Raw genomic sequence first — 25,170 nt, 5'->3', positions numbered from 1 at the left:
ATGATTAAAGTACTCTCACTCTAATCAAACACTTTAAAGTTTTAAAAATCATGTAAATACACACACACACACACACACGCATGGGTTTAAACTGATACTTGAACTCACTGTATAGAAACTTACATCTTAAGATTAATATTTGGAGTGCAAATAAAACCCAGGACAAAGAAACCTAAGGAAAGGGTTATGCTACAACTCATACTTGTAAACATTTTCTTCTTCCACCCTACTTTCCCAGATGATGGTGATGATTTTTCATCATCATTATTATCATGAGGTATAACTTTTATCCTCATTTTACCAATTAAATATTCGTTTCACATAGAAGTGGCAGCCTCACTCCAAAGACTGGAGATGGACTGCCGCCATGAAATACTCAGGACACTTAGAGTCTCACTTTCTTTACCAGCTGAACTCTAATGAATAGAACCCCCCACCCTTCCACTGACACCCCCCCAAAAAAAGAATGCTTTTAAAAAGAAATATAAAATGGTCACTGGAGAAACATAGGATGAGAAAAATAAATATCCTTAAGGCCCATAAGGAATATCAGTTTGGATTAGTTGTCAAAAGCAGAAGTTGAGATCCTCCATAGCCATGCTGCCACACAATTGAGATATGGATAAAAGCCATATTTGTGTCTTCTACCTCATGGTTCATCTATAATATATAGATCTTGTCAATGTTTCAAAGAAGCACATCTAGCTCTGTACCCCAAAAGTGGTGCTGCATTTGAGAGGCAGCTCTCTGATTTGATGGAGGTGATGTACAAGGATTGGAATTCCAGCCACAGGGAATCGCTGCTGTTACTTCTTTTCTCTGCATTAGGACCAATAGATTAACTCCATCCTTAAATTGGTAGTTGAAAGGCACAGACGTGTTTATAAATGTATCCAGGAGCTGCTGTAAACAAAATGTGCTGGCTAAGATTTAAGCAAAGGAAGGGGCGTACCTATGTAAGTCACACTAAAGCTAACTAAACTGAAACCTTCTGAGTTATTTGGAAATAGAATAGAATGCCCCAAGGCTTCTCAAATGGGACTCTAATGTAGCCCTGGCTGGTGTAGCTTGGTGGATTGAGCGCGGGCCTCTGAACCAGACAGTCGCAGTTCGATTCCGTCAGGGCACATGCCTGGGTTGCAGGCCGGTTCCCTGCAGGCCAGTTCCCAGCAGGGGACGCACGAAAGGCAACCATACATTGGTTTCTCTCCCTCTCTCCTTCCCTTCCCCTCTAAAGATAAATAAATAAAATCTTTTAAAAAAATGGGACTCTAATGGGTTGGTTTCCAATGTAAAGCAATTACCAAAAAAAGCTTCTCCCTTAGAATGAGAGTAAAGTAGAAATAAAAGTGCTCTATGTTTAGTAAGCCTCATAAATAAGTAAATAAATTAAAAAATAAAAATCTGTCCCAAATGTTTATACTGGGTAGAGAGAAGACAGGTATGTGGGGAATCTTCTCTGAATGTGAATAAACGGAGCACACCATGTGACCTAATTCACAGTACTTGGTCAACAAGATGTGAAGTTAAGAATTTAGCTCAAGATTTAAAGTGTTCAGACTCACAGGCAGCCCAGGGCAACCACTAGAAATTTTTTAAAGATAACAATTAATATGCTAACAGATGAGATAAAGTGGAATCAGGTATAATGCTCAATTAAATCTGGAAAAAGAGAAAAGAGGTGAATAAAGAAAAAAGTACAACAAATAGAAAACAGTTACAAACATGGTAGGCAGTAATCCAATGATATCAACCAATTTAAATGTGAATAATCTAAATACACATGAGAATTTACAAATCACTATAAATTAGATTATGAGAGTTGATAAAAAACAAGAGCTACTATTTGCTATCTATATAAAATAAGAAGACACGGTTGTGTTAGAAGTAAAGTGATGGAAAAGTTATATGACGCTAACACTTGTAAGGAGAAAAATGGACTGTGCCATGTTGATTTCAGACAAAGGAGGCTACAGAAGAAAATTATCAGGAATAAACTGGGGCATTGCAAAATGATAATGAGGTGATTTCTCCAGGAAGACATAACAGTCCAGCACGTATACACCCACCACAGCACCAAAATAAGGGATGCTCAAAATACCCCACATGGCAGAGACACCCTTCTAACAGGAACCAGTTTGTTCAAAGTGCAGTGCACTTGAGATATGGGGTAAAGCAACTCTGTTTTCTTTCTATTGTTCCTATGAACTTGCTCTGTGGAGCTAGATCTCCTGCCCCTGTCCTCTGTCACTTTACACATCTTCAAAGAGTTAGTAATTAGTATGTCCTTCCCAGTGAAATAATAACAGCCCTGGAATTTAAAGATGCTTCCCATCTTCCAGCCCAGTCCTTCTGCATGTGAGAGCCTGTGCTGGGAGAGGGACTCTGCCTGCTCCTCTCCCTGCCAGATGCATGGTTTCTGACACTTCCGTGCCTGGAGCAGATGAAAGGACAGAAGTAAGGGAACAGAAAGGCTCTCTCTCCTGAGAGGCACTGAATGTACATTGGCTTCTACATGTACATTTCACATGTGCATTTACATGTACACATCTAGGGCCGTAGAAGGGGTTTATGTGAATGGGAGGGCTAATTTTATGCCTCAACATGGCTAAGTCACAGGACCCAGATAGTCTGGATGTTGCTGTGACTGTAATGTTTAGATGAGATTAACATTGAAGTTCATCAATTTTGAGTAAAGAAGATTAGCTTCCATCATGTGTGTGGTCTCATCCAATTACTTGAAGGCATTAAGAGAAAAAAAGGCTGACATTCCCCCTGGAAGAGGGAATTCTGCCTCCCGTCTTTAGGCTCAAGCTGCAGCATAAACTCTTCCCTGGCTGGTCAACCTGCCAGGCTACCCACCCTGAAGATTTTGGACTTGCCGGCTTCCACAATCACATAAGTCAATTTCTTAAAATACATACATATAGTCACACGCATGCACCCTATTGGCTCAGTTTCTCCAGAGAACGCTGCCTCGTACAGTGGGGTTTGCTGACGTAGGTGAGGATTCCTCACCTCTAGTTTATTGGCAAGGTGATGCGTATCTGTGGGGCCACTGAAATCAGCCCCTCAGGCTGCTTTGCTACCTTTCAGTGGTCCCTGTGTGGGTATCACCCTGGATAAAATTCCTTTAAGAAAAATAACTCCAAGTCTGTTTTATGGACATCCAGATGACCCTCCCTCCAACACACACACAAACACACACCCAGAAGATTAACAGGAAAAGTCCACACAGACTCGTTACTGCCCTAACAATAAAACAATTTATACTTCACTGTTTATAGACTGCTGCGGCCAGAATCTTTCTTTTTCTCAGGCCTGTGTCCTCCAAGTTGAGGGGGATGAATAATAAGTTATCAGAAAAATCCCCTTGGATTCCCCACCTCTCTCTCTGAGACCTCAGGGGAGGTGACACCTCACATAGCACACTGACCCTTCCCATATAAATCACATTTCCAACCTCTCCCTTCTGCACCTGTCTCCACACTCTTTATAGCCTGGAAATTGGTGATCACAGAGTCTCTCATCTGAGACTGCCTTTGCAAATCTGCCTCAGTCAGCCTACCCATCACAGCATTTGGCACTTATAGTCTCACGGCTTCAGCAGAAACACAAACAGAAAAGTACACACATATGCAGCTCTAGGGATTGATTTTCTTTCAGTCCCTGAATTGGTCTTTGCTCTTTTTTTCTCTCTCAGATCTCAATTAACCATGCCGTTGCCTGTGCCCTGCCACAGCTTCCCTTTCATTGGGTAACTCCTACTTTTCAGTCTCAGTTTACATATTATTTTTACACCAGAAAGCTACCTCCTAACCTCCTCCTGACCTTCACGCTAATAGGAACTCAGCTGCACCTGCTAAGTGCTCATCATGAGCATCCTTCTCCAACAGCGACTAGTTGTGTGTTCGCCGTCTCAACTAACATATGGACAGCATAAGGGCAGGCACCACATGCCTCTGGCTCAAGTTGTGTAGAGCCTCACACAGTGACAGTGCATAGGCACCCAACAAACAGGTTATTAATTAACCATTTGCCTCATGCTCTGCACTCCTTATGGGGAAAAACTGAATCATGTGAAACTTGGTCAATGTGAAAGGCAATAAACAGGACTTTGCCTGTTTTCTACTTCGGTATTTGAATGAATTTCAAAGGGACAGTTACAAAATCATTCAAGGTTCCCTGGCATTTCTGTTACAAAATACAATAGGAAGATTTAATATAAATTGGGACCTCAAAGATGACTTTAAACATCTTTTGAGAGTCAGGAGAAGGAAAAGAAAAATACTGAGGGGAGGGCAGTGCAGAGCACTGAGAACACAACTGTTGGTATCTTTGTAAAGTTAGAGTGTTGGAATAGTTTTTGCAAGATCCTGAACCAAATACATCAAAATGTAATCATTAAGAAATGACTTTTAACATTTTCTATCCTTTAAGGGTCTTAAGCCTTCAATGATAGAAATTGCTCTTTGAACCCTATACTAACATGAACTGAGAATTAAATAAGTGTGCCCATTTCTAATACAGTTAAAGGTGAGAGAAGATATATGCCAATCCCTAAGAATTTGTAATTAAAAGTTACTGAGTTGATAGGTCACTAAAATATCAATTTAAAGAAAATCATATAGTTTTTCCTTTAAAAGTAAAATTCTTATTAAATGAAAACACTTCCAACTATGTGTCTTACTCAGTTTGTCATGTGACCATAAACTCAAATTAGATTTAGACTTTACCAAGTCTTCACAAAACCATGTTGGGTATTTCCTTGGCTAATTGTAAGACTTTGACATAATAGTTAGTGATTTGCTTCAATCTCACTCAAATGGACGATGTTCAACTGCCCCCCCTGTAGTTCCCAGGGTAATGGTGTTGCAAAGTTCACACTGCTGGGACCTGGTTACAGACCTCAGGATATCTTAGGCCTTTTTCTTCTTCTGTTCTCATCCCAGTTGCTTAGTCATTGAGTCCACACTGTTATTTCCACTGATTGTCAATATCACTTCAATTTGCTTATCAACTGAATTTGCTTCAACAGACTGAATCAAAGAGAAAGGAAACCATTCATTCGATGCCACTTTAGTAGCAATATTTTAATTTACTTTGGTAGCTTTGGTTTCTATTCCTAGCTAATGAGTAGATAGATTTTGTCACAACAATGATGTACTCACAATACATTTAAATATATGCACTTTAATTTCTTTTGACTGCTCTCACTGGATATATATAATTCTGGGGAGAGCCAAAGTAACCTTACTCCTAAAACAAAGAGAAAAACAACTATATTTTAAATGAAGGAGAAAGAATTCAAAGTTATGAAAAATAAAATTTGGGGGGAAAATTCTAATAATGATACTCAACTACCAAATTACCTCTCATTGCCAAACACTGCACTTAACTACCAAATTTAATATGTAGTAATAAAATGATTGTAAATAATCTTAATGTTAAGAACAGAGACAAACTGTAATGAAAATAAACACAGCAATGTTGGAGTTCTGTTTATCTTAGACCATATGATAACATCACAGACAAAAAAACGATGGAGTCAAAGTGCCATGTTTTGCTTAGCAACTCCAGTGACTGGTCAAATGCACCGCGCCACCTTCGGAGATGTAAAAACTGTTGCTTTCCTCCCCCTTTTTCCTCTCTGTCTTCAAATCCACAGGCATTTCAGGCTGCACTTAATCACTACACTTCTAATTTGTTATCACCTAAGTCACCGAAAAGTTTTTTCTAAAAAGTTAATTAGTTCATGACAAATGAGCTTTCTGAACAATTTCAAAACACTTTCAAGACCTCGTCTTCAGAGACAGAAGGAAGCCATGCTTGCCCAGATGTCACCAGACTGAGATCCCAGGAGGAGAGGTCTCACTTCGGTAGGGCGAAGTCAGGATGCATCTTCAACTTGAAAAAGCGCAAGGCTCCACCGCTGCTCTCCGGTGCTGTCCCATCTCCTCTCCTTTCCATGCATTTGACACTTAAGAAATTGGACCCTGACTTCAATTTTAAAGGCTTTCCTAGTGATTCTCTTTGATTGCCTGATGTTTCCACCATTTACCTCTTAATATAACACCTAATGAGAATAGCCCTCCTTAATGCTTTGATGAGATTTGCCCTTTTCACAGTTATGCATTTCACTCATATTTGCAATTGCACTTACATTAGCAGTATCGAAACAATGTTAATTCCTTGAAACTAAAATAATCCTTTAGCTATTCTTTACAGCATGTGTTAAAGAACATATAGATATGTAATCAATCTAATTTAACATTATCCACAATCCTTTGAATTCAATACTAATGGTCCTATTTTAAACAGGGAAACTAAAGTTCTCAGATTTAAGATTTTTGACCGATTTTGAATGGCTAGAAAATCAAGATCTATCTGAATCCAAAGTATATGCTTTTACACACACACACACACACACACACACACTTTTTTAACCCTTTGTGCTTTAACCTTTATTAGTCTTCTCTTTTCCTCATAATATAAACTAAAAGCAGTTACAATTTACTTTTGTGATAAAAATTGTGTTCTTAGTTTATAAAAATAGGTTTGTGCTCTTATTTTAAAATCACCAAAGCACTTAACCTTACTAAATTTCTTAGAAAAATATTTTTTAAAAACATGGATGTACTTGAAGGGTATCATGCTAAGTAAGATATGTCAGACAGAGAAAGACAAATACCATATGATTTCACCTATAGGTGAGATCTAAAAGGTCGAAATAAATGAACAACAAACAGAAACAGACCCACAGGTACAGAAGACAAACTGATGGTGGCCAGAGGCGAGAGGGGTTGGGGGATGAGTGGAAAAGGTGAAAGGGAGTAAGAGGAGCAAACCTCCGGTTATAGGGTCAGTAAGCCAGTCACAGGGAGGTGGTGTGCAGCACAGCAAATATGGCCCATGCTGTAGGAACTCTGTACAATGGCATGGGCGCTAGATTCATCCTGGTAATCACATGATAAGGTACATAAATGCTGAATTAGTACGTCATACACCTGACACTAATATAATATGTCAACAGTACTTCAATTTAAAAAATTGGAGTTGTTTTGCCTTTATCTTGTCTCTCTTGGTGCTCCACAGCATAGTATGCTCCCACTTTAATCCTCCAGCAGGGGTGTCCGAACTTTTCACAGCTCTGTGCCACACTGGAATAAGAGTTGTCTTGGGCCACACATTAAGTACATTGCGGCATGTCCATAATCACACACACGATCTCATCATGTTTTAAGTAAATGTACGATTTTGTGTTGGGCCACGTCCACAGCCATCCTGGACTGCATGCGGCCCATTGGACACAGACTGGACACCCCTGCTAGTGGGTCATCCATGGAATGGTCCTATGAAGAGCATAAAGTTGAGAAGTAGGGTTAGCAAGCCCACAGTGCCATCGGGCCTTCATTTTTTTTTTTTTTTTTTTTTTTTACCAAAGCTGCCATAGCTCCCGGAATCCACACCACTAGGTGTCTTCACTTAGGCTAAGCTACTGCTGCCCCCAGAAGACTTTTGTTTAAAGATACATTATATCTAGGATTTAATTTATTATTTTTATTATTATGAGTTAACTTTAATGTGCGAAGCACGTATATGTGACAGAATGACAAAACATTCTAAGTCTTGATGTGGAATTGAATAAATAATTTTAACAACAATAATAAAACTCGTAATGCCTTAGGTTAAGACTACTGGGAGGCAGACCTGAGGGGAGCCCCTCTGAGGAACCTCAGCAGTGAAAGAGGAGAGAGGGGATCAGTATTGGGGGAAAAAAATCAAAAGAACAGGAAAACACACTTCAACAGCTTATCCTTTTATCAAGGCACACAAGCAAGACCTGAACACATTCATTAAACACAAAGCAATTAGTACAGAAGTGGCAGGATTTGCTCTGTGGTTAATTATTCTCACAGAACTCTAAGGTCCTAGGTGGAATATTCTTTATAAATTTCACAAAGCTTAAAACATGTCAATAATCCCAATCATAAAGCCTTTTGAGTAGAGAATGTAATGATTCTGCTTGTGAGCATGACTCGTATACTCCAAAGTAATACAGAACTATCTGTGCCACCACACTGGGTGAGGTTATCATTAGTTCATTCGACAAATATACTTTCATCACCTTCTAAGTGCTAAGTGGCAAAAAAGAAGAGAAAAGAAAAATCCTAGATAGAGAAACCCGCAGTGCCACGCTGGAGCCAGCCCATACCAGCAGGCAAGAACCAACTGTTAAATTTTCAGAAATTTTGAGAGCTGTTGTTAGACACTATTAAAAATTAAATTATATAAGTGCACAAATACATTTTACTTTTTAAAAAGGTAGTAAATATTTAAAGCTTATAATTTCTTAATCATTATCTATGCTCTTGAGGCTACTTAATGTTATTGGACCTGTAAGAGGGAAATGCAATGTAATAGCACACTACTCTGCATCTCTTCCCAATTCTGCACTCAGTGGTATCAGACTGGTAACTTGGAAAGGCTGGTGTGGGAGTATTCAAACCACAGAAAGCAGCGAAAGCAGCAAATGCTACAAATCAGTTTGATTTCTTCTCTTGGGTTGCTTGTCAAGCACAAGGAAATAACAGAGAATGCAGCAATGCGAATCTAACTGAAGAGTGTGTTGTGTTTGCATTTGCTGCACTGCCAATAACAAAACTCTGAGGAGATACACTCCACGTTGAAAAGGATTATGCAGCTTGGCATAGTTACTCACAACAGTGACTAACAAGGGAAGTCCACACATACGTCTTTGTTACCTCACTTTCACCTTAGTAACGTAAAGTACCAACCAGCATTCGTGTCAAAACTATGCTCGCCCATCAATTGCAGCGACAGGCTGACTATGGACATAAAAGTTTAGCAAAAGTTAACACAATCGTATTTCCTGAGAATCAATGGACTATGTGGAATTATTAATAAAGAGCATTCTGTATTTAATTATGTATATATTGTATGCTATAATCTTTATGTCAATAAAATGATAAACTTATGTATATATACATATGCATTCTCTTTTTGGGGGAATGATTGTTAAGTATTTATGAATACATGTCTGGAATTGCTGCAGAGTCTAGTGGGAAAGATTTGGATGATGTAGTACTAGAAATAGACAAAGGTATTTGAGAATAACAGACAGAAACCCAACCTACACTATGCCCTAAGGGGCCAGAGAACAATTTTCTTTGAAGATCTAGTAGTACTTGAGATAAGTAGGAATTGGACTATGTGTTAAGACAATAGAATTCTTTATGATTGCTGAAATATGTTACAGATGATTTTATATGTAATAAATCAGGGAGTAAAGAACTCCAGCATGCAAATCTGATGATTCTGTATATAAGTGTAAAAGGTTGTTAATCTACAAGTTAAGAGAAAATATCATTTAAAAATTTATTTTAACTGCAAGGCTTTTCCGAGTATATTCCTCTAGAGAAAGATGTACAAAATTATACTAGAACTACGTGCTGCGAGGAAGTATAATACATTCACTTATAAGATGCGCCTTGGAGTCGGCAAGTATTAAACAATTTAAGACAACCCCACCCACCAGATGTCCTGAGATCTAGAATGTGGTTGTGGACAGCGAGCTTTTGAAAGTGCCAGACAGAGAGAGTATCCAGACAAGGCAGAGAAGCTCTGTACCCAAGTTGTGGGTGGTGGGTGGCGGGCAAGGAGAACAGGCATTTTCAATGCTCTCAGGCACACTCCTTCAGAGAACAGCCCCATAAAGGGAAAGTTCAGTGGAGCCCTTCAGAGAAAGCTGCCTTCTTTCCCCTGTGCACTCCCAGGGTAGGTAACTCTGAAAGAGTGTTCTTAGAGACCTGGGAAATGATCAAACGTGCACATGGGGTGGGCACATGGGCTATGCGTGCATGTGGAAGCACACGTGTGGGTAAAAGAGAAAAAGGAACAACAAAAAATAAATGAAGGTGCCAGATAAAAAGAGTCCATGCCCTCCTAGTAGTCGTCCTTTGTATTTACTCCCTAGATGCTTAGATTGCAAAAGATACTAGTCATTTGATTTTAAGTGCTATTTTTGCTACTGCAAATCCTTGTCTCACACGCAGCTCTGTGTGTGGGGTACTTACAAAGAAATTCTTGAATGTCAGAAAATGATGCTTTCCTTTCCATTATTCTTTCTGTATTTCTAACACCTGCCTCAACTTAGTCACTTCTGGATTCCACACAGAAGTTCACATAAGAAGAAAAACATCCGAAAAGACTTCATCTTTATCTATTCACAGCAGCTCAGTTTCAAGTCCCTATTCAGGGCTGACACTCAATAGCTGAGCTCCTCAGTGCAATTTCACATTGACCTCAACATTATAATTTCCCTGACAGTCTACACTTTTATCTTCTTGAAGGAAGGATATACTGTCACCAAATAAACTTGTTAAGAAAGTGGCTGCTAGTTTATCTCCTGCATGATATCTATGAGTTTGTCTTTTTATCTTATCCAGAGGCAGGAATAGTTATTCTACTATTCCTAAACCAATAAAGAGTGAAAACAAAACCGAGATTCTGAAATAACATCTGATAATTCTTAATGACAGAAATTCTACTACATTTTAAATTTCTGTAAACTATAGAAAATATGTAGAAAATAAAAGTATTAAAAATTTTATATATCCTCTGATTGACCCCACCCCAAAAAATATATAGGAAGAGGGCAACTTGAAGAAGATTGTAAATCCTGTTTGGGTGAAGAAACCACTTGAATTTAAAAGTACAATTTCTTAATGCTAGTTTTCACCATCGAAAAAGATAAGGAAAAATTGTATCAGTCAAGATAGACTAGGTTATGGTGCTATAATAAACAATCGCAAGTCTCAAATGGCTTAAAATAGTGTATTAGTTTTCTATTGCTGCTCTAGCAAATTACTACAGATTTAGTGGCTTAAAACAACAGAGATTTATTATCTTAGAGCTTAGAAGGTCAGAAGACTGAAATGGATTTTGGTGGGCTAAAATCTCCCTAGAAGCTCGAGGGAAAAAAATTTATTTCCTTTCCTTTCCTTTTTGAGTTTCTGGGACCTACCTGAATTCCTTGGCCTCATCCTATATCATCAAAGCCATCAATCCCATCAATCTAGCCTCTGTTTCCATGGATATTTCAAGAATGTGACTACAATAGGCCAATCCAGATAGTCCAAGGTAACATCCCAGCCTCAAGGTCCTGACTTTGGTCATATCTGCACAATCTCTTTGGCCATGACCAGTAACAGGTTCCAGGAATTAGGACATAGACATCTTTGGGAAGCCATTTCTCTGTCCACCCAAAACAGCTCAGATTCGTTTCCTATTCATGGCACATGCCCACAATATGCAGGGCCCATTGCACGCAGCTGGCTACTCAGTCTTCAGAGCAGCAACTATCTTGAGCAGTGCCAGACACAACACAGGGAAAAGAGCTCTCAAAAGCAATTAAATATTTGGTCTTCAAGTAATACAGATAACTTTTGTTAATACAAATCACTTTTGTTTATAGTTCGTTAGTCAGAACCAATCACATCGTCTGTCTCACTTGATTGCAAAGTGCCATCCCTCCATGTGAAAGGGTGGCAGAACCCGACAGACTCTGTCAATGGGATCTCTATCACAGCCCTGTCTCATACCCATGTCCCCAGGTCACCCTCATTTCCCCATGCCAGCTGTGTTCTTTTCTGCACCAAGAGAAATCTGTGCTTGCCATGAATGCTCCTCGCCAAAGATCGCCAATTCTCCACCAACCAAATATCATTAGGTGCCCTTTCATGATCAGACTAACTCAGAGCCACATGGAGAAGAGAATTTTTTTTAATGTATGTCTAGATATCTTTTATGTGATGAAGAGAAAACCCCAAAACAGGAGAACAGCAGTGGTGAATTAACCAAATGAGACTAAGATGTTTCCACAAAAAATGCCTTAATTACATGCTTATTATAAACTGTCTTTTAATTATGACATTTAATATCAAAACAATTTTGTAGTAGATTCATGATATAATTCTGACTTGGAGTTGAATAGTCTGCTTTTATTCCAAAGTCCACGGATTTTTACAAATATACAATGGGGGAAAAGTAGTAAGTAGTGAGAGATTCAATCACTGTTGTTAGTGACAGAGTCAGAATTAATTCACAATAAGGAGATAGTATCAAGCATGTAATGATATGAGGGATGACCATCACTGATCAATGGGAAAGCACTTTATATGATAGAACTTTAAACATGGAAGTAGATATTCCCATCTCTGCCAATAAACCACTTTTAAATAAATCACTTTATTATGTCTCCAAGTCTTCTTTCTCTTAGATTCAAAAGTGAATAATATCATTGTCAGCCTATGTTGAAATATTATAAAGATAATTTTCAGTAACATAAGGGAAATATAAATCAATGCATTTGGGAATAAATGTATTAATTGATGTAATCATTTGCTAACTAACCATTCCTTAACTATTTAAAGAACACTCAACATTTATGTTCAAAGTTCTTTTGAAATAGGTAAAGGTCTGTTCACAGACTGACTTGGAATAATCATTACAAAAGTTTGAATAACATACTTTCTGCCAAGATTATGTTAGATCCTCTCAATATTAAAAGACAGAAAATACATAGTTTCTACCCTCAGAAAATCATTAGGCACCATTTCCTTGATAAGAAAATAATGACTTGCACGAAAACACACTTTTAGCACAGTTGTAAAACAAGCATTTACACCCTTAGTTTTATTATCTTTATTATCGTAACATATTTCCCTTATTTTCACAGAGCTATATTAATCTATATGTACATTAAATTGTTTCCATTCTAAATATAAATTTAGAGATTAGATACAAAAATCATAGCAATCTCTATGTTAATGAATTCTATGTCAATACTAAATGTTGATATAAACAACATATTTCAAACAAAAAGCTCATTAATGCATGTAGCAATATAGATTCCAATCAAAAAGAAAATATAATAATAGACTGAATGACAAGTCTAACTGCTTCTATTGTAACAGCTATTTTTTTGAAATATGAGTGTGCTTTGTTGACTGTAGTTTTCTTTTCCCTTTCATTCCAAGCAGATTGTCAGACCCACTATTTTATTGCCTTATGAGTTTTTGTGCACAAAAACCAAAGCTAATTGTATCTTTTTAAAAATCTAAATTCACTGAAGATATAATGTAAGGTATCCCAGAGCAAGAAGGGACAGAGAAAAGAGGCATTTCATCATTCAGAAAAGGGGACTGAATGTTGAAAACCTGTCCAGGGAGTTGGTGACCTGGAAGTAAGTTCAGAACTCAGGTAACTAGTTGGTGCCTCTCGGGTGTGGCTAGAGCATTCACGGCATCACTGCAGATGGGGGGTTAATTACAAAATCAGACTGACAGTGGCCAGAGGAGAAGCAGGAGGGAGACAATGGTGGAAAGAAGGGGAAGGAACTGGTCAAAGAACATGTATGAATGACTCATGGACATGGATATCAATCAGCATGGGGATGGACTGGGGGAGTGGGGGCATGGGCTGGATGAAGAAGTGCAAAGGAGTAAAATTTGGGACAACTGTAATAGAATAATAATTTTAAAAAGAAAATAAGGTATCATGTACCAAAATACAAATATTTCTGATGGAATGTCATTTTTCTGTTTGAAAGACCCTGATTTAAATTATTTATATCTTGATAATGATCAATAACTTACCTCATGTCAACAAGTACAGAAAAGATCAAACAGAAAGCTGTCTACAACCTAGGCACCTCTGTGCCTACACACATTGCAACCATCTATTCTTTTGAATCTTCTATTTGAAGCATAATCATTGCCATATTTCAAAGATCTTTTGAGCAAATGAAATATTAGCATTGTGATATTATATTGATACTCTGCCTTATATTGTGGGATGTGGCTGAAAAAAGTCTTTATTGTTATCAATAGAATTTGTGATTAATTACAAATGAGGGACTCAAGGAAAATATTTATAATTAGTTTATAAATGTCTACTAATTCATTTTCCTTCTAACAAAGTCTTAGTAAGTGACTTACCAATAAAGAAAAAAAATTTTTTGCAAAAAATAAACTCAGTTCAATAGTAATCATATTAATGCAATTTTTGGAGAATCCAGGCTTTACAAAGAATTGAATTGCATCATAATTATTTACTGTAATTACACATTGCTCATTTTTATGTAGTGCTGGTTTTTAGATAATATTAATTATATTAATTTTATCATCTTATAATATATATTAAAAATTTATGTTCACATTAGATTAAATTTAATTTGATATTGTAATGTGTTTTAAAATTTAATGTATTATATAGAGTTCACTGATTTTCCTTATTTTATGTAGTCTTAACACTTTACTACTAATATTATTGCTATTGCTGGTGAACAAGCACTAAGAATGCTGATATCACTTTTACTCTCCTATGGAAATCACTTATCCCAGCCTTGCCAAACTCACCTGTGCCTCCAAAACAGCAGAAAATCGGCAGGACTGAGCGTAGGACCTGAAAGACTGTTAATTAAGTGCTCAAACAAGGGGTGCGTCAGCAGCAGTGACCCAAGGAGTCTTTGTTGGGTTTTAATAGGAAGACACAACTGAAGAGAAAGAGTCCACCAAGAACTGAGGTTAAGTTCCCTGTGTGCCTGGATAGAAGGAAATGATAAATGATTTACTTTAATATTTTAATTCTTGCACACCAGCAATTGAGATTGCAAATTCCTATCTTTCATGCTTTGATAGTTCTCTTATCCATACTTAAGCCTGCATTATATCTTGCCTGCCCTTTGGTCTACTCTGCCAAGTCATCTGCTTAGAGTTTGAGTTCACATAAAACATGGCATCTTCCATTGAGTCTTTCCTTGTTGTTTTGCAGGGAACATAATATCCCCTCAAATCTCAAGTCCGATTGTAAGACTCTTAGTGCCAAGACATGGACACAACCAAAGTGCCCTTTGGTTTGAATAAAGAAGCAGCAGCGCATACATACAAGGGAATACTACTCAGCCATTAAGAAAACAGGAGATACTGCCATTTGAGACAAAGGAAGATTCTTGAGAATGCCATGCTAAGAAAAATATGTCAGACAGAAAAAGTTAAGAACCATATGATTTCACTCATATATGGGCTATAAAACTGAAAGCAATACATGAATAAACAAGAAAAACAAAAACTCACAGTTATAGACAACAGGATGGTGGTTACAAGAAGAAAGCCAAGCAGCCATAGTAAAGGGTAAAGGGGATCAAATATACGGTGACTTTGGATGGTGGTCATGTGTCATAGAGTTGTACACTTGAAACCTATGGAACTTTATTAATCAATGTCACCCCAATAAATTTAAGAACAAACATCAGTTTGTACATTGCATTAAATTATTTGTATTTGCATTTTGTCTAATAGATTTCCATGTTCTTAAATAAAGAGACCTTATATATCTTATCTTAGTATTCTCATTGATGCTTGTCTTGGAGCTCTGTCTGTAGCATTTTCCATCGTCAATATTGCAAACTTTGGTAATACAACTTCAGGTTATATTCTTACATTGAACAGCATTCAACACTTTTTTTTTTGACTTGTCCTACCTACTTGTCATTTTTTTTCCCTGTAAATCTGGCAACCCATCTGTTTAGGCTCTCCTTATAATTTTCACAGTCCTCATTTTCTGCTTCTTTTAACCGTTATTACTTCCAAAATGTAATGTTTCCCTAGAATTATGGCAGAAATGGCCCATTTACCTTCTTGACCCATATACTTGAGCCATTGCATAGACTCTACAATTTCATTCTCCACAGACAACTCCAAATACTGTTGATTTCACATCTTGAACTTAACCTCTGTATCTCAACTTCCACTCCCTTAGTACATGCTCTCATGATCATTTCCCTGGTTTATTAAAGCTACTCTTCATCTGGTCTCCCTGTCTCTTATCTCTCCCTCCTCCATTCTAGGAGTCAGCGTAAATGTGAAAGGGGAAGTAGGAACAGCGAAGCACATATGAAGTAATAAAAGTCCAGATAATTTTTGAAGTAGACCTATAGGATTATGTGGTACATAAAAATAAAAGAATTTTTTAAAAAAGGACTGTTTTGTAACCTGAGTAACTAGCTGAATGATGGTGCTTTTTACTGAGATGGGTAACACAAGAGAAGTAGTTATATATTGAGATAATGTTCATTTATAAACAGGGAAATCTTAAGATTAATTTGTGGACTGTACATACAATTCGCACTCTCAAATAAGAGATTTAGACTTGCATGTTGTGTGGGTGTGTGTGGTATGGGGTGTGCGTGGTATGGAGAGAGAGATTGGTCAGGTCTCAAAACCTGATACATTAATGTATGGACAGCATTTAAAGCCAATGAAGTAGACAAGATTATTTAAGAAGTGAGTAAAGATAAAGAAAAAAGCCAAGAGAGGAGAATTGGGGCGCCCCAATATTCATAAGCTGGAAGTGAAGTATTGATGTTGGAAAATATAATTAAAAAAATGAAAATCCTACCAAACCAGAAAACTTCCTCAGAAAGGTAGGAGACAAAACAGTGTTATTACTGAAGAAGCGTTAAACTAGAGTGTGAGTTGTATCACCAGCAATCTGCAGAGAGGTTGCCAGACAGAAAGAAATCCCCCCTTTTAGGCAGCCAAGTGGATACAACTCGTTCGTTGTATCTATGTAAGATAAACAACTGGTCCTCAATATGAGGACCGGACACCACCATTTGTCATACAAGCTCTTCCTAACTTCACTAGGTAATTGGGGTGACCATCTGCGTTGGCTCACCGGCTTTGTCCAAAGGAAAAATAAACTTCTCATATCAGTCACCCGAGGTGGTGTTGCAGCTTGGAGCCAGACACCCATGGGAGTTAGGCATCTTCCTCCCCACAGACTCTGGGACATAGTGGCCCATCTTCTTGATGATTACATTTTAAACAGACGTCTCCCAGGTCACTGAAAAAGACACCCCTGGGTCTTAAAGCTAGCAAAGACTTATTTAGTCATTTTAAATGATTTAAATGATTAAAAAGACAGAAAAAAAAACTTACCATTACAAGTTTGTTTTCTTTTGACCAAATAATATTCTAAGAAAACTATGCAATGGAAGTATCTTTTTTTCTTTTTTTTTTTCACTAGGAAAAAGTATCTCATTTTTCTCCTTCAATTTTTATTTACCCTTGTATATTCAAAGAGGAAAACTAGGAGCACATGAGGCCTTAGAAGGCAAAAGGGGGGAAGGTATACAACATTACTATTTTGTAGAATATGTTACAAAATGATTACCACAACAAGTTAACACCCATCACCTCCCATAGTTACAATTTTTTTCTTGTGATGAGAACTTAAGGCCTATACCTTATCAACTTTCAAATACACAATATTGTTAACCATAGTCACCATGTTATACATTACAATTACATCCTCATATCTGATTTAACTTACAATTGAAAGTTTGTACATTTTGGCCACCTTCACCCATTTCTCCCAACCTTCCACCCTCCCATCCACTTTCAGCAAAGGCAAATCTTTTCTCTGTTTCAATTAATTATATATATATATATATTTATGTATATGTATATATATGTATGTATGTGTGTGTGTGTGTGTGTATATATATATATATATATATATATATATATATATATATATATATTCGTTCCACATATAAGTAAGATGTCTCTCCAAATTTTGTGCAAAACTCTCTTCTGGCCCACTCTAACTGAAAACATATGGGGGTATGCAAGGCCGTGTAGTTTAGCGTGGCCAAATTTATACATTGCAAAGCCACCACAGCTTCAAATGCATGTTATTAATAACAAACAAACATTGTAAGTTAATAGATGTGTTATCTCTGTCGATATATTAAAAAAGAAAGGACATAATACTAACACTAAAAAAATTTAGAAAATAAAAAAGCCTTATAATTTTAAAAAGATTTTAGAAATAGAAAACAAATATACAATAAAAAGATTAACAAAGCCAGAAGCTTATCTTTGGAGATTTTTTTAATGACAAACCATTAGAGAGATGATTTAAAGGTGGGGAGCAAAACAGAAGTCTCAAAAACTATTATCACAAATAAAAAAAGCATTATTTAAGATGCCACATAAGAGGATATTAAGAGGAAAATTATACCAGCACTTTTTAAAATTTAAATAAAAAGACAAATTCTGAGGGAAAAAAATCTAATTTACTGCACTTATACAAAAAAAACTAGAAAACCTAACTAGTCCTGTAATTGAATTAAAGTAATTGAATTAGTACTTGAAATCTTCCCAAAGTGAAAATTGCAGTCTCAAATGACCTCATTGTCTAGATTACCCAAGACCTGCAATCTCCTTATCCGGCACTTTCATCCCTAAGATTCTGATACAGGTGAGTATAAAGACACACACATGACTTGTATAATGTACAACATGAACAATGGTGTTCATAGCAGCATATTTATAATAGTCCAAAGCTGGAACAACATATGTATTCATCAACAGAATAGACTGAAAAACAACTCCACTGACTGAGTACTGCATAGCAAAAATATAAACAAAAAACTCAGAACTATAGCATCATGTAACAACATGAATTAAATTCACTGAAAAAATTAACAAGGCAGAAAATCAGGACTATAATATTTTATTAATGGATCTATGCATACAAAGTTCAAAAAACAAGCAATCTACTTTTAGGAATGCAAACATAGGAAGCAAAATACTAAGTCACGGCATGTTTACTGTTTACAATGGAAGGCCAGCAGTGAGAGGGGGTTATGGCTAGGAAGGGGCGCATAGATGGGTAGGCTTCTGAATTGCTGGAAAAGTCTTATTTCTGGCTCTTAATGTTTCTTGGGTTTTCAATTTATAGTTATTAAACTGCATGTATTTTATTCATTTGTATATCATAGTTTACAATAAATGAAGAAAATCTGTGCAGCTCAAAGACAGCATACTCTAAGCATACACAGCATATATTATTTCAATTTAGGAGAATCCAATGATAACCTTTCCCCCCCCAAAAAAAAATCAAGCTATCTCTCAGAAAAGCTATCTTGGACACATTCAATTGCATGGAGAAATTAGTAGCACTCTGAAGAATCCGAACTGCTGACAACCAAGTCAGACCAGAAATGACTGACTTTCGTTTATTTTCAGAAGATGTAGCCGGGAGCGAGGTATTCGATGGCTGAGCTCTGAAGTGGTCAATGACAAATCACCGGGCAGCAGTTGCCACTGCTCCTACTCAGCTCTTGCGTTCTGTTCATAAGAGATTTTTACCATCACTCATTCCAAACCGGTGATTATATCTAAAAGAGGATAAATTTATGAGATTTCCTCTGCCATTTAGCAAATCTGCAGATTAAAGCTGCAGCTGTGAATTCTCAGCTTAACCCACTTGAGCACTGCGTCTCAGCTGGACAAGTGACAGAAGTACTTGACATAGAATCACTCAAGGTGTAAGAGCAAATGGTATAGGGGCACGAACTGATTTGTGAGTTTGTAAGTTCAGTCTAATTACTACACTTTCAGTGTTGTAAATTGAGACTCCAAATGTTTACTAAGTTCCCTGAGGCCACATATCCAAGGAAGAGAAAAGAGGAGTCTGAGTTCCAGTTGCCCACCGCCCTGACTGATGGTTTTTTTCCTTTCACACTACCTGTACACCTGGACCCAGGCGTGAAGGCTCTAATGACCTTCACTGACTCTACTTTTCCTTTCTCATTCCAAACTATACACTTCAGCGTTTGCCCCACACCTCCATCTGAATTACTTACGGAGTTAGTTCTTTCAAGGGTCACGTCCTCAATGGAAGTAAAAAGGACTCCATTTTATAGCCACTTCCTTCTGAAAATGTGAAGTATTAGTATAAACTACTAGCTAAGAAAATCCAGCTTAATTTCTTAGTAGTGGATTATCAGTTTCTAACTGTCTCGGACAGTTAAATGTCCTGAAGTTGAAAAACGATCAGCCTTATTACAACTCCTGATTGGCTAATTTGAAAAATTTATGAAAATGTGATTAAACCTTTTTCACAGCATTTGTTATATATACATGTGTACCCACTGCTACTCCTATATACGACTGCTAACTTTATAGAAAGTGAAAATAATAATTTTAGTGACTGCAGTATTTCAAAACAGCAACCAGGATAGTCTCCATCTTACCTCTCTCCCTGGGGCAGAGTATGTATGATTCACAACTGGACAAACCACCTGGGTCCTCAAATGCAGAGAACAGTGCTCTTATCTCCCTGTGAATCATGCACTGGGAATGAGAACAGCAATCTTATACACAGTATGCACGTAGAAATTATGTCTGGGTATAATCAGTTAAATATTGAGTAGAAATGTGAGTACTGAAGTTGGAAATGTGAGATGCATTTAAATGGACTCTGAAAATTCACACGGAAAAGAATGAATAAGTTGCTTCCAGAAGTCACCTCATTCTTGGAATGTGGCCCTCATGCATAAAACTAAAGTTTAATTTTTACTATATTGTCTTCATACTTAGTCCTTTCCCCACTCCATAAAACCACTTTCATTATAAAACCTTGTGAACTGTCTGCAAAGAACTTACACTTTGATATAAGTTGCCTTGTGGTAAATTGAAGAAACCATCTGTGATTCTCTTTCTCTGTGGTTCTGCAAAATTTGAGAATGTACGTGGGCTCATCTTATTCATTCCACAAGCTAGCACACCTGCACAGGACAACTGAGGGACTCAAAGCTATGTTGCATGTTAAAATAGGTTTTAAATGTAGCTTGCTTTAATTTTTTTTCTGATTAGGAAGTACTATAATACATGTTCTGTGTACAAACTTCACAAAGAATGAATGAAAAAGTATTTTTAAAAAGCACTCCTAATGCCATCTTCTAGAAGAAACAACTTTTAGTGTTTACATATATTTCATCTCAGTCTTATAATAATAGTAAGGGATATAGTAATAAAACAATTCCAACACACATATTCCTATTCTATTATAGCCTGGTGTATCCATTTTAGTTACAGAGATGGGGGGAGGGGGAAGAGAACAGGGAGGGAGAGGAGGAAGAGGAAAAGAGGAGCAGGGAGAAGAGGGTGAGGAAAAGAAAGGGGGGGGGGAGAAAGAGCGAGGAGGAGGAGGAACAGGGGGAAGGAGTAGAAACAGAGGGCGGGAGGAAGACAAAAAAGGGAAAAAAGATCAAGTTCCTGCCTGCATGAGGTTTTATAAATGGGGTAAACTTTTCTCACGTGCAGACATTAGAAGAGAGTCCTGAGTTCCTGAACAATCTTTGACATAAACTCCTCTATGTTCCTATTAGCATATGCAAATTCCTACACTCTTTCCCCAAGATTAAAATTCAGAAGTTTTGATGCAAATTAAAGTAACCTGCAGTTTTTAAATCTCTCCCTTGGCTTCAGTTAATGAGGATGCGTGTGACTTGTTTGCATCCATTGAAAAACATCATGCTTCACTGTCCAGTATCGCAGCCATTAATCAATCACGTGTGACTGCTACAACCAGTTTTCATTAGCTAAAATTAACAGTTAAATTATAATTACCTACATTCATCTTAATTAAATAAAATTCAAAATTCAATTGCTCAATCACACAAGGCCCATTTCAAATGCTAAACCAGCACATGCGACCGCTGGCCACTGCAGTAGGTGGCGCAGATACAGGACACGCCGTCATCCCAGAAAGTTCTGCCGGGCGGTGCTGGTCTGGACGGAGCCCCGTCTCCACTCTTCCGGTCCATCAGCCCGTCGACTGGGCTGGAGTCAGTAACATCAAGAGAGTGGAAACATACTCCAGATCCAGAGGTTCTCTTAAATATTCCAGCAGATAAAGTCATACTGAGAAGATTGTCTCCAGGGCATTTTCAGAAATTTCTGAACACCACATATAATTCTGGCTTGACCTGGTCAAACTAAAATATATTTCTAACCACTGTGTTCAAAAATGACTATTTTTCATTTTTTTTAAACACACAGCAATAAAAAAGAGAAACACTAGGGATGGTTTATTTTTCACTCAATACTTTCGCTCAATGCTTTAAAGTAGTATGTACAAAAAAAGATCTATACAAACATTTTTAAACTGAGTACTCAAACCCCAACATTCCTATAACAGAGTCATTTCAGACCTGAGGCCAATTATATAATGCCAAATAAAATCACTGGGGAGCTAGGACTTTGTCAGTCAAGTCAAATTATGAAAACCTTAAGTTAAATTTAGGGTCAGCATGACCTGGATTAACTACAGAGTTCACCTCTACTAGATTCTAGATACTGCATTCTTAACCTGATCCAATATAGGTGCTTAAGGCCGTGGAGGGAGTGAATTCTCACTGATAAGGGTAGCTGGCTTATTCCACACCCAACATGCTGCTGTGTAGTAAAGCAAATACCCACCCGTGAATTCACCAGGCACTTTCTTAAAGCATAAAGTCAGAACAATTGGAGGATTGGTGGAAAAATGTTACCAAGTATAGGTAATGGCAAGGGGTAGTGGAAAGACTTCCCTTCATTTTTTATCATTTCTTTCTCAATCCTTTATATTCCAAAGAAACCAATAGTCAACGGTAATAAGTAAAATTAATAACATGTAAGATGAGGGGATCAACCATGACCTGTATCCACTCTCCAAAAATATATTTTAATTAATTCAGTTTTTAAATCTCCTTCTATGAAGTAATGTGTTGTCTTAGCATCTTTCCTCAACTCCCTAACTTAAAATGTAGTTAATATAATACAATGACATGATTATGCCAGTGGATACATATTAAAACCTCAACATCATTTCTTTGTAAATAAGTTTAAAGAGTAGGTAAGAAAACACAGGTATCAGTTGCATTTCCATACACTAATAATGAAACATCTGAAAAGAAATTTTAAAAACTACCCTATTAACAGTACCATCAAAATGATAGAATACCTAGGAATACGTTTAACCAAGGAACTCAAGAAAACACAAATGGAGGGACACTAATGTTTACAGATTACAAGAGTTAATACTGTAAAAACCCAGGGTACTAAAAGTCATCTATAAATTCAATACAATCCCTGTAAATATCTCAACGGCATTTTTCACAAAAATAAAAACTAGTCCTAAAATTTATATAGAATCACAGGAGATTCTAAATAAACAAAGCAATCATAAGGAAGAAAAATAAAAGCAGAGGCATTACATTTCCTGATTTTAAAATATACCACAAAATTATAGCAATTAAAACAGTATGGTACAAAAAATAAACACATAGACCAATGGAACAGAGTAGAAAGCCCACAATTAAATACATGTATATATGCTTAAGCAATACTTAACAGGTGAGCCAAGAACATATGATAGGTAAAGGATAGTCTCTTCAACAAATGGTGCTGGGAAATCAGATAACCATGCGTAGAGAAATGAAATGGACTCGTATATTACACCACTCACAGAAATAAACACAAAATTGATCAGACTTATATATAATGCCTGAAACTCCAAAAAGAAAATATAGGAAAGAAGCTCTTCGACACCAATTTTGGCACTGATTTTATACATATAGCACAAAAGCACAAACAAAATGAAGAAAACAAGAAGTTTGATGGGATTACATCAAATGTGAAAGCTCCTGAAGTATGAGAGCAACAATCAACAAAGGCAGCAATATGGAGGAGGAGAAATCTTTGCAAACCATGTGTCAAAAAGAGTTAATATCCAAAACACAGGGATCGATGAAAGTAAGTTTATAGTTTGAGTTCATGAAACAGTTTATTTCTGCATTATTACTTATTAATTATTGCCTATTTTCCATACAAACAACTGTAAATCTACTTTTGCCCACCTCTGTATATAAAAAACGTACACAACTCAATAATAAAAAATAATTCTAATAAACAAAAATGGACAGAAGAACTAAATACAAACTTTTCCAAAGACATTCAAATGACACACTAGTACATACAAAGGAGCTCAGCATCACTAATCATCAATGAAATGCAAATCAAAGTCACAATGAGCCATCTCCCCACAACTGTTAGAACGGCTATCATCAAAAAGACAAGTGTGGTGAGGATGTGGAGAAAAGGGAAGCCTTGGGCACTGTTCATGCATGAAATTACAAACTGGGACAACCACTATGGAGAACAGTAGGGAGGTGCCTCAAAACGTAAAAATAGAACTGCCATATGAGCCAGCAAATCCCGCTTCTGAGTACATATCCAAAAGAAAACAGGTTCTCAAAGAAATGTAGGCACCTTCATTTTTTGCAGCATTATTCACAATAGACAAAATACAGAAACAGCATAAGTGCCAACAAATGAGTAAGAAGATTTTGTGCACACACACACACAATGATAACAGTGGAATACTCATTCAGCCAGGAGAACAGAAGAAAATCCCATTATTTGCCAACAGTGAGGATGGAACTTGAAGTGATTATGGTAAATGAGATAAATCAGACAGAGAAAGGCAATACTGTATGATGTTTCTTACACATGGAATCTAAAAAGACCCAAACTCAAAGAAACGGAGTGGAATGGTGGTTATCAGGGGCTGGGGAGTGGAAGAGTAGGAGAGATGCTTTAAAAGGTATATACTCACAACTGGTAGATAAATAAGTCTTGGAGCTATAATACACAGCCCAGTGATTATAGACAACAAAATTGTATTATCAACATGAAACTTACTAAGGGAAATAGATCTTAAATATTCCCACCGCTAGAAGAAATAAATATTATGTGAAAGGACAAGGGCTTAACTAATGCTGCAATGGCAATCATACTGCAATATAAATGCATCAAATCAACATGTCGCACCCCTTACACCATGTTATATGTCAATTACATCTAAATAAATAAATAAATAAATAGACTGTTATCTTGGCAGCAAATGGGTAGCAGTCTCATAAACATCACAGGGGTTTATAAACACTTCTCTAAATGTAATATAGGCATGCTATCTAAAAAGTAATGAAATAAAGACTAGGAAAGAAAAATTGTGTAATTCACTACTAGAATAATCATTGGAAAAAAATTAATAGGCAGAGCTATTTAGAGGCAGTTGTGCTTCAGTTAAAAAAGTATAGCGTTAATACCTTTGAATGCCAACAGAAACTAGTCTGAAGAAAAGGCTGACTCTTGGTAACATTTAATTGTTTAGAATGAATTTGTGTTAGTTGGAAGAGTAGTTAGTTTTCTTAGATAAATAATGGTTTAGTTGATTGCTCTGTGCAAA

General features: G+C 36.9%; 2 long non-coding RNA genes across 2 annotated transcripts in view; both read right to left on the bottom strand.

Annotated features, from left to right (window-relative positions):
- Window positions 1-25,170, bottom strand: part of LOC119056574 (uncharacterized) — a 332,875-nt gene that overhangs the window by 71,385 nt on the left and 236,320 nt on the right. The gene's annotated exons all lie outside the window — the stretch shown is intronic.
- Window positions 18,651-20,217, bottom strand: LOC128626301 (uncharacterized). The gene is made up of 3 exons (XR_008390228.1): window positions 20,132-20,217; window positions 19,742-19,811; window positions 18,651-19,273 (listed from the first exon to the last, which is right to left on the bottom strand). It is a non-coding gene; the product is annotated as an uncharacterized LOC128626301 (long non-coding RNA).

This window comes from Artibeus jamaicensis, unplaced genomic scaffold (assembly GCF_021234435.1).
Source record: "Artibeus jamaicensis isolate MK-2021 breed Jamaican fruit bat unplaced genomic scaffold, CSHL_Jam_final scaffold_537, whole genome shotgun sequence".
In the NCBI taxonomy this organism is placed as follows: Eukaryota; Metazoa; Chordata; class Mammalia; order Chiroptera; family Phyllostomidae; genus Artibeus; species Artibeus jamaicensis.
This window is presented reverse-complemented; position numbering and strand designations above follow the sequence as displayed.